Here is a 10301-nt window from a genome sequence, read left to right as displayed (position 1 = left end):
CTCTCTCTCAATATTTATTTTGGGTATGCCAGTGACGAAAGCAGTCAGTTGGACATAAAGGCACATTACATTCAGCACAGATAGTTGTAATCCGAGTTCTTTTCTTTGGTCGCCGGGAAGTATTTTCGCAGACATAGCAGTTGAGTTGTTTCTTCCTGTTTTGTGCCTCCTCAAATATTGTGTATTGGAGATGATGATAGCTAATATAAGCTGCTCACTGCAAACGATCAGGTACTTCTCCCGGAGGATGTCCACGACGTCCAAGTCTGCTACTGGTCACGGTGCCATATTTTTCAAGAAGTTGGTATGAAACGTTGTAAATAAATTCACGAAATTTTAATTTCTTGCAAGTTGGGTCGGATGTCTTTACAAGCCAAATATTGTATGCATTAAGCATAATGATGTCAATAAGATGAAGAATGATTTTGTGGTACCACTTGAATGATTTCCTCATACACTCTGTCCCACCTAGCTGGCAGTCACTCTTATCTACAAGGCGCATATTTTCGTTGTAATCAACAACAACATCTGGCTTACAGATTTTCTTCTTAGTGCTATAGTGGACCTTACCTGTGTTCACTATGTATCCTTTATGCATGGTTGATAAAAGGGTCACAGGCTTTCTATCTATCCGCTTGACAGCCAATATCTTGTTAGTTGTCTCCCATTGTACAGTTTTGACTTTTGTTATTCTCTTTTTTTTTTTTTTTAGTTTTATTACTTATGTTTGTAGTTTCATCCTCATTCGGGGAGTCACTGTCACTAGGATTGTCATAAGAGGTGGATGGGAAATCAAATTTGGGCATATATTTCCTGCTTTCTCTCACTGTTCCACACGCCCCTGTGGCGTTGTCATGAAGGAATTATGCCAATGTAGGGCTACTATACCAATTGTCAGTATACAATATATGTCCATGACCCATATAAGGTGCCATCATTTTCTTGACTACTGCTCCTGAGAATCCCAAACCACTACTCTGATCTTCTTTTGGTATATCTATATCTGTTCCAGTATATACTATAATATCAAGCACTATTCCTGTTTCACAATCACATAAAACAAACAGTTTGATCCCAAGTCGATGACGCTTGCTTGGGATATACTGGTTGAAGACAAGTCGCCCTTTGAAAAGTATAAGGGACTCATCAATCACAATTTTCTGGAAAGGATGAAAGACCTTTTTGAAGTTTGCAACAACTATACTAAGGAATGATCTTATTTTCCAAATTCGATCACTTGCGATTGGTCTCCTGTTGTCAGCAAAGTGCATGAAACGAGCCAACAGTAAGAATCTATCACGGGCCATGAATTTTGGAAAAATTGGAGTAGGAATCAACTGGTCTTGTTACCAATAGTCTTGTAATACATGTTTTTTCATGAGAGGCATCAGTAGTAGTAATGCAAAATAAACATAAATTTCATGGACATCTGAACTCGTGAATTTTGTGTGAAAGAGAACTTTTCCATTACCCACCGGTAGTACTTATTAGTTTCACATACAATAAGGTAAACGAATTCTTCATTGAAAAGCGCAAGAAAATATTCATTTTCTCTTGCAGTGTCAACACAAGGCCACTCATTTGTTATGCCAGTGCAATTATCATCAAAGGGATGAATGTCGGAATAAAGTTATTGATATCAGACCAAATATAAGACTGAATATTTCCTTCTCGTATTTTATACACGTTACCTATTTCATTCTCTTCATCTCCTTCACTTTCTTCAATGTCCCCTCCATCTGAACGGAATAATATAAATTCAAAATCATCTTCGCTATCATCAGAGGTCCCTATCTCACCACTATCACTATCACCGCAGTTGATGTCATCATCTATATCCTCGTCTGTTTCATCTTCAGAAAATAACATGGGTAAGAATTTGCTCTGTGTCAGATTCTGTAAATGACGTTTTTTGTTGATGATCGTGGGAGGGGCTGATGTACTAGGCATTGCATCAGCATCACATATGTGTTTTGGTGGTGTCAGTATGACATCGGTAGCAATACTTTGGTATTGCTTCTTTTCTTGTGGTGCATATTTTCCAGTAACACTTCTCTTCACACCGCCCTTTCCTCCAATTTCCTCTTGTGTAGTTTTAATTTCCCCTTGTGACATTGAATTTGTCTCTTTTGAGAAACAGATTTTCCTTTTAGTCTTTGTGGTCTCGCAGTGCTTGCCAGAAGATGTCACAGTCTCCTTTTTCCAAGGATTTTTATGACGTCCAGTCATGGCGACAAAAAGTGACATACAAACAAAGTCAGAAAAAAAGAATAATAAATTACTTTAATTGTTATCAAAATAGCTTTAGACAACCAATAAAAGAAAAACGCTTATTATAATAGTAACTCATACTCCTTGTAAACAACCCTCCAGTTACTTATAATAAAAGTATACTGTGTAAACAAACACTCGCGGATATTCAAAACAAAAACATTCGGTATTGTTGTCGTAATTTAAAACTAGGCAACCGCCATCCTGACCTAGGATTTGAGAGTTGCCACAGGTTTTATTTCCCTCCCTGCATAATATATTACGATGTGATATCGTTAGTGTGTATGTGTATGTATGTTGTTATATGTTATTTTTTTCATCATTTATGTTTCTTATATGTTAATATAAAACCAGTTTTAACTGAAAATAATTACAAGTCCGTATATGGAAAGGCTTTATATTATACATAATTATATAGGTAAAATAAAGTTATAAACATTAAAATTTCTACCAGAAATATTGTTTTATCATAAGAAAAATAATAAAAGTCGAATAAGTTCACAAGGGAATTTGCAAGAAGAGATAGAAAATTGCGCTCTGAAGAGGCTTATAGCAGTCTCCCATACAGCCGCTCAAGAGGCTTGTAGCAGTTCTCGGATTAATACGAAACTTGATTGGGACAAAGCTGATTTTATTAAAGCCCAAAAATATGAATTTGATTTTAATTTGGGTGATGTTAAAGATCTGACTAAACCTAGGTTTGGAGATGTAATGGGCTTAATATATAGGTTTAGTCATCCCGCATCTGATAATTTGAATAAAACAGGTCGGGTGGAACAGATTGTGGTACCTTCTCAATTCAGAAATTCTGTTTTGGAGGTAGCTCATACTAATTCTTTTTCAGGTTATTTGGGTGTGTTACAAACTTTTCATAGCTTGGCTAAGTATTTTTGGTGGCCTGGAATTAAATTGAGTGTGAAGTAGTTTATCAGAGAGTGTGAGCCTTGTCAGGTTATGGGTAAACCAAATCAGGGGATCCCTAAAGCCCCATTGCATCCCATACCTGCTATAGGTGATCCTTTTTCTGAGTTAGTAATTGATGTGGTAAGTCCCTTACCCAAAACCAAAACAGGTTACGTATATTTACTAACTATCATGGATAGAGCCTCTCGCTTTCCTGAAGCTATAACTATGAGGCTTATTACTTCCAAAATTGTCTTTGAAAAATTAATGGATTTCTTCTCCAGGTATGGTCTTCCTCGTATAATTCAGACCGATTGCGGGACGAATTTACTGAGTAAGGTATTTAGGATTAAGTGTGCTGAACTGGCCTTTCAACACGTTTCCAGCGTACCTTATCACCCAGAGAGTCAAAGGGTGGTGGAAAGGTTCCACCAATCCGTCAAGTCTGTCTAGCAAAAACCATTGTTATGATCATGGTAGTGACTGGGAAAAGCCCTCCCTTTTGCACTCTTTGCTTTCAGGAATCACCCAAACTCTTCCACTGATGTAGCTCCTTTCGAGGTGGTATTTGGGCACAATGCTCATGAACCATTGGAAATTGTTTATGAATGCTCAAATCCAATCGGAAGGAGGAAATATATGTTAAAAGGTTTGTGGAAGACTTGAAGCAAAGAATGGTTAGTGCCTGGAAGTTTGTCAGGAAAAATTTGGAATGGTCCTAGTCAGTAGTGAAGAACAACTTTGACCAAAAGCTAAAGGTACGGTCATTTGAACATGGGGAGTTGGTTTTTGTGCTGAGTATGGACCGGATAGTTATCTTGAACCAATATATAAGGGGACTTGGGAGGTTTTGAGGAAACTGTCAGAGGTTAACTATGAAATTGAAGCTTCCAGTTCAAGCTGTAAATGTAGAATATTTCATGTTAATCGTCTGAAACCTTATATTGGTAAACAAGGTGATCCATTAGCGATATTGTACGAGCCTGTGTCTGTGGTATTGGATGTATCTCCCGAGGACTCTGATGAGTTAGGGCGTCAGTTTCCTTCGGATGCATTGGGTGAAAATATGTAAAATTTGGAGATGTTAAAAAGTAGTTTAGATCATTTATTTGTCAACAAACGGGAAGATGTGCTTAATTCACTTTATTCCTTTTCAAATCGTTTTCAGGATGCCCCAGGTAGGACCAATATTTTGAGTCATGACGTTCGTATAGGCGATGCTTCCCCTATGAAGCAGAGTCCTTACCGTCTGAACCTAGTAAAATAGGATTTGGTCAGTAAGGAGATGGAGTATATGTTGAAACAACCTTATTCAACCATTTATAAGTCCCTGGAGTTCTCATATTATATTAGTAAAGAAAAGAGACGGTATGTTCCGTATGTGTGGACTACCGTAAAGTGAACGCCAATACGAAAAATGATTCTTTTCCTCACCCTTGTATTGATGATTGTCTGGATCGGATTGGTTCTGCCAAATTTATTTCTTTGTTGTATCTTTTAAAGGGTTATTGGCAGGTTCCATTGTCCAACCGAGCTCACGAAATATCCACATTTGTCACTCCGTTTGGCCTATACGAGTGTAAGGTTATGCCTTTGGAATGAAAAATGCTGCATGTACTTTTCAAAGGCTTATGGATAGGGTAATTTGTTGTTTGAAAGTTTATAGTAATGACTGGGATTACGTAAGGTTTTTAAAGCCCTTATGTCAACAGGGTTTGTTGTTAATTTGGTTAAGTGTGAATTGGGCCAGCCCAAGGTTTGTTATTTGAGTCAAGAGGTTGGTTTCGGTCAGGTGGCTGCGAAACAAGCTAACCTCGAGGCAGTTATAAATGTGAAAAGGTCTGGTAATGTTAGAGAGGAAAGAAAAGTGCTGGGCATGACAGGTTATTACCGCAGATTAGGGCGTAATTACTCTGATCTTGCTCAGCCTCTTACTAGTTTATTAGGAAAAGGAAAAAAGATCTTGTGGTCGGTTCAGAGTGAAGAATCTTTTAATAAACTTAAATCAGTATTAATTACAAACCCCATTTTGACTTCCCAAATTTTCAGAAGCCTTTTATTATAGCAGTAGATGCCAGTGACGTCAGCATTGCAGGTGTCCTTTTTCAAAGAAAGCAAGACAGTGTTCATCCTGTGTCTTACACACATACATATACAAAGGTACTTCCCCCAATTTTGTGGGGTAGCCGACATCAAACAAATGAAACAAAAAAGGAGATGTCTCCTCTCTATGTTCCTCCCAGCCTTAAAATGGACTCAACCGAGTTCGGCTTGTACTGCTAGGGTGGCAGAGCTCACCCTCCCACATTATCCACCATAGATGAAGCTTCATAATGCTGAATCTCCTACTGCCACTACCTCTGCGGTCATTGAGGGCACCAGAGAAAGCGGCAGGGCCTACTGAAACTGCGTCACAATCGCTCGCCATTCATTCCTATTTCCAGCATGCTCTCTTGCCTCTCTCACATCTATCCTCCTATCACCAAGAGCTTCCTTCACTCCATCAATCCACCCAATTTCCTCTTGTACTTCTCCCATCAACGCATGCATTCATCACGTTCTTTAGACGACAGCCATTTCCCATACTCTCAACATGTCTAAACTACCTCAACACATTCATATCCACTCTAGCTGCTAACTCATTTTTTACACCAGTTCTCACCCTAACTGCTTCGTTCCTAACCCTGTCTACTGGAGATAAACAAACCATACTCCTTAGACACTTCATATCGAACATATTAAATTTCTGTCTCTCCGTCACTTTCATTCCCCACAACTCCGATCCATACATCACAGTTGGTACAATCACTTTCTCATACAGAACTCTCTTAACATTCATGAACAACCCTCTATTTTTTACTATTCCCTTAACTGCTCCCAACACTTGGCATCCTTCATTCACTCTCTGAAGTACATCTGCTTCCACTCCACCATTTGCTGCAACAACAGACCTCAAGTACTTAAACTGATCCACCTCCTCAAGTAACTCTCCATTTAACATGACATTCAAACTTGCACCACCTTCCCTTCTCGTACATCTATTAATCTTACCCTTAACCACATTATCTCTCAACTTCCTTCTCTTACACACCCTTCCAGACTCTTTCACTATTCGGACAAGCTTCTCTTCTGCATCTGCAACCAGTACAGCATCATCTGCCAACATCAACTGATTTACCTCCCATTCGTGGATATTCTCGTTTACCCGTTTCGATCCTCGTCCAAGCACTCGAGCATTCACCTCTCTCACCATTTCATCAACATACAAGTTTAACAACCACGGTGACATCACACATACCTGTCTCAGTCCCACTATCACCAGAAACCAATCGTTCACTTCATTTCCTATCCTGACACATGCTTTACTACCTTTTTAGAAACTTTTCACTGCTTGAAACAACCTTCCACCAACTCCATATAACCTCATCACATTCCACATTGCTTCCCTATCAACTCTATCATATGCTTTCTCCAGATCCATAAACACAATATACTCATCCTTACCTTTTGCTAAATATTTCTCGCATATTTACCTAACTGTAAAAACCCCTACCTCTTCTAAAACCACCCTGTATTTCTAAGATTGCATTCTCTTTTTTATCCTTAATTCTATTAATCAGTCCTCTACCATATACTTTTCCAACTACACTCAACAAACTAATACTTCTTGAATTACAACACTCAAGCACATCTCCCTCACCCTCGTATGGTGGTACAATACACGCACAAACCCAATCGGCTGGTATCACTGACTACACAAAACACATATTAAACATTATCACCAACCATTCAAGTACAGTCATACCCCCTTCGTTCAACATCTCAGCTCTCAAACCATCCATACCATATGCTTTTCCTACTCTCGTTTCATCTAGTGCTCTCCTCACTTCCTCTCTTGTAATATCTCTCTTATCCTTATCTCTCATCACCGGCACCTCAACACCAGCAACAGCAATTATATATGCCTCCCTATTATCCTCAACATTCAGTAAATATTCAAAATACTCCTCCCACCTTTTCCAAGCCTCCTCTCCATCTAACAACATCCATTTCCATCTTTCACTGTCTCTTCAATTCTTGAACAAGCCTTGCTTACTCTCTTCACTTCTTTCCAAAACGTCTTCTCATTCTCTTCATATGAATGACCGTATCCCTGACCCCACCTCAGGTCAGCTGCCCTCTTTGCCTCTCTTACCTTGCTATAGTGAAAAGCTTCAGGCTGCAAAAATCGTTACTCCACTATAGAAAAGGAAGATCTTTCTTTGGGCCGCACTCTTAACAGTTTCAAAATGTACTTGACAATTTTTTTTCCTGCGGGGATATGGATGGATTACAATCCTCTGGTTTTCATCGAGCGGATGAAGGGAGCAAATCAGAAGATTTTTGCGCCAGGCCCTTTTTCTGCAGGAATTCAGTTTGGTTATAAAACATGTTAAAGGAAATGATAAAAAAATTCCTGATACCCTTTCTAGAATTTAGTGTGCTTGCCGAATCCTTCTTATATGCTAGCTTTCTTGATTCTCCTTTGAGGTTGTATAGAAAAAAAAATAGCTTTGCAGATAAAGTTTAGGAGGTTTCTTTGAGTGGTATGCACTCTAATGTTTTAAAAATGTTCCCCTTAAAATTAATTATTGATTAGTCACGATATGCTAAGACTTTTGATTGTGGTATCTTCACCGTTCAATCCTTATGAACAATAGACGGAGGTGCAAGGCAGAGGTTTCAGGGGTGTCGCTAGGATTACATACAGAATAGTCTAAAACCATTAACTGGCCCTGCCTGGTACTAGCTTGATGGTGAGTGGGCTTATGTAATGATCATTTGAGCATATGGTCAGTCTCTGGTATATTACGATGCCCCTAATCTCTGACATTCATGAAGAAGATTTAAACCTTCAAAAGTTTGAACAGATAAAAATACCAAGTAGTCACAGCTGATAAGGCGTTTGGGTAAGACACCTTCCCAAAAATGATAATGTCGATATTAAGTACGCGTAACCATTAAAACTGTTATATATTCAATAACGAAGGTAATATGTCTCTTAATTTCCTATAGAAAGGTCTTCTCAGAGTTTTTTTTTTTTTGTTCTGTGAAATCGTGTTAGATATAAAACTCTACCTTCAGAATCAATTCCAATTTTGTTCTCATTTTTTTAGAGGGGGGGGGGGTGGCATCCATCCAAGGGGGGAAAACCTATCAACCACACTGATACCTCTCATTTAGTTATTGATGGGTTGACCCTTTAAAGTCGTTCATAGTATGGTATGATTCCTCTTTCCCTTTTTCTAATTTGGTTTGATATGAATTACAATGATATTGATAACTGAATGTTCTTACTCTAAGAACGAAGGAAGTAGAAGAAATTTTGAATAAATAGAGATATTCTATTAGTAGAGTAGATCTTAACAAAATAATAATAATTCAGGCTGAGAAAAAACAAGATAGCGAGAGAGAGAGAGAGAGAGAGAGAGAGAGAGAGAGAGAGAGAGAGAGAGAGAGAGAGAGAGAGAGAGAGAGAGAGAGAGAGAGAGAGAGAGAGTTATACTACAGCTCATTTCTTCTAGACTTGCCAAAAAACCCATCTTCATCAAGTTCCCAGAATCTTGCCCAAGAGCAACATAAGTTTTCTTCATCAGGACAGACTGGGTTTGGTAGCACACTTGGAGCATAATCTCAAAAGCAATTATTGCATGTGTCTTTGCTTTGACAAGAGAATGAGAGAGGGAGAAACTTTCTTCTTCAGGCAACGAGATTGTAAGATGAACAAGGACTAAGTTTTGGACTATTCGGATTAATATTGCTATTCTTTTTTTTTTATTTGACGACTACTTTTATATATCTCTGTTCAAACAGATGGATATGTTAAATAAACATAGCTGATATGTGTAAAATCTAAGATTTTCTATCAACAATCAATGATGTTGATATAAGGACATAACTATTATCAATATAAAAAATATATACTCTAGCTTTAATCTTATTTACCCTTCATTTCTTACTATTTAACTTACGCGTTTTCGGTCAATATGCAACGAAACCCGACAAGAGATATTTCACTAAGCTTTGAAGGAAGAGAAGTTATGTCTTACTTTTTCGTCATAATTTGGCCTCTAAAACCACAATTGTCAAAAAGTTGGCTGACGTAGACTGCAATTAAACCATCATCTTTCGGTTACGTATAGCTGAGCTGCAGCTTTGAAGTTTTTGAAAATATAGTTAATTTTATTCCTTCCCTATATAATTTTTCTTTAATGATAACAAGCCGTTGAGAAAACTAGACAAACCAAGAGAAAATAAAGAGAATCATGTTCGCGGAGAAAATTTTTTTACTTAATTATTTATGTAATAATTTTTTTTTCTTTTCACTGAAAATTCATAATTTTTTCAGTTTTTTATATCTTCCCCGTACATTTTACGTCCAAGTCAATCGAGAATTAATATCTCTAAATAAAGATTTCTTCAAAGATGTGAGAAAAGAGAAGTAAAAAATAAAATAAAAAACCATACGTATCTTGGATAATAAAATTTTATATATTTCCTGATTTTCAAGAAAGTAAAATGAAAATGTTGGTATTACCATTATCATTAAGCCTATAACATTGTTCTTTACGAGATAAGTAGATTCCGGAGTTTAGGTAGCGTTCCTTTCTCTGTCGAGAAATATTTGGATTAGTAGTATAAATAAAGTCAATTTTCAAAGCAATTATTCAAGGCGAGAAGTTTTATCATCAAGGTACGACACACGGCAGATGAAGATGACCTAAGTTCTAGGTCTCTGTGGAGATAAGGCTAAATTATTACATCAAAGGGGAGATTTTTAAGTTTTCTTGTATTGTTTTTTCATGGATTTATCTTTTTCAGTTTTCAAAGCAGGGTTTTATGCATTTAGTTTTGAGTAGACACAAATATCAAGAAACTATATCTGAAAAAAATACAAGCAATCATTTTTATCTGCTGATTATTATGGTATTCTTAATATGAAGCAGATTAAAAACGAAATCTAATTTCATAACAAATGAACAGTGTCCATGACTTATTATCCCTGTGTCTCCAATAATTATCATTCTATTCTTTTTATAACTATACCTGAGAGCTTTCCATAAAGAATATATATAAAAAAGAGAACT

The 10301-nt window shown here is 37.3% G+C and overlaps 1 pseudogene; it reads right to left on the bottom strand.

Moving 5' to 3' along the window:
- Positions 1–214: 214 nt before the first annotated feature.
- LOC137652807 (piggyBac transposable element-derived protein 4-like) lies at positions 215–1307 on the bottom strand (annotated as a pseudogene).
- Positions 1308–10301: the final 8994 nt, after the last annotated feature.

Source organism: Palaemon carinicauda, chromosome 14, assembly GCF_036898095.1.
Source record: "Palaemon carinicauda isolate YSFRI2023 chromosome 14, ASM3689809v2, whole genome shotgun sequence".
Lineage (NCBI taxonomy): Eukaryota > Metazoa > Arthropoda > Malacostraca > Decapoda > Palaemonidae > Palaemon > Palaemon carinicauda.
This window is presented reverse-complemented; position numbering and strand designations above follow the sequence as displayed.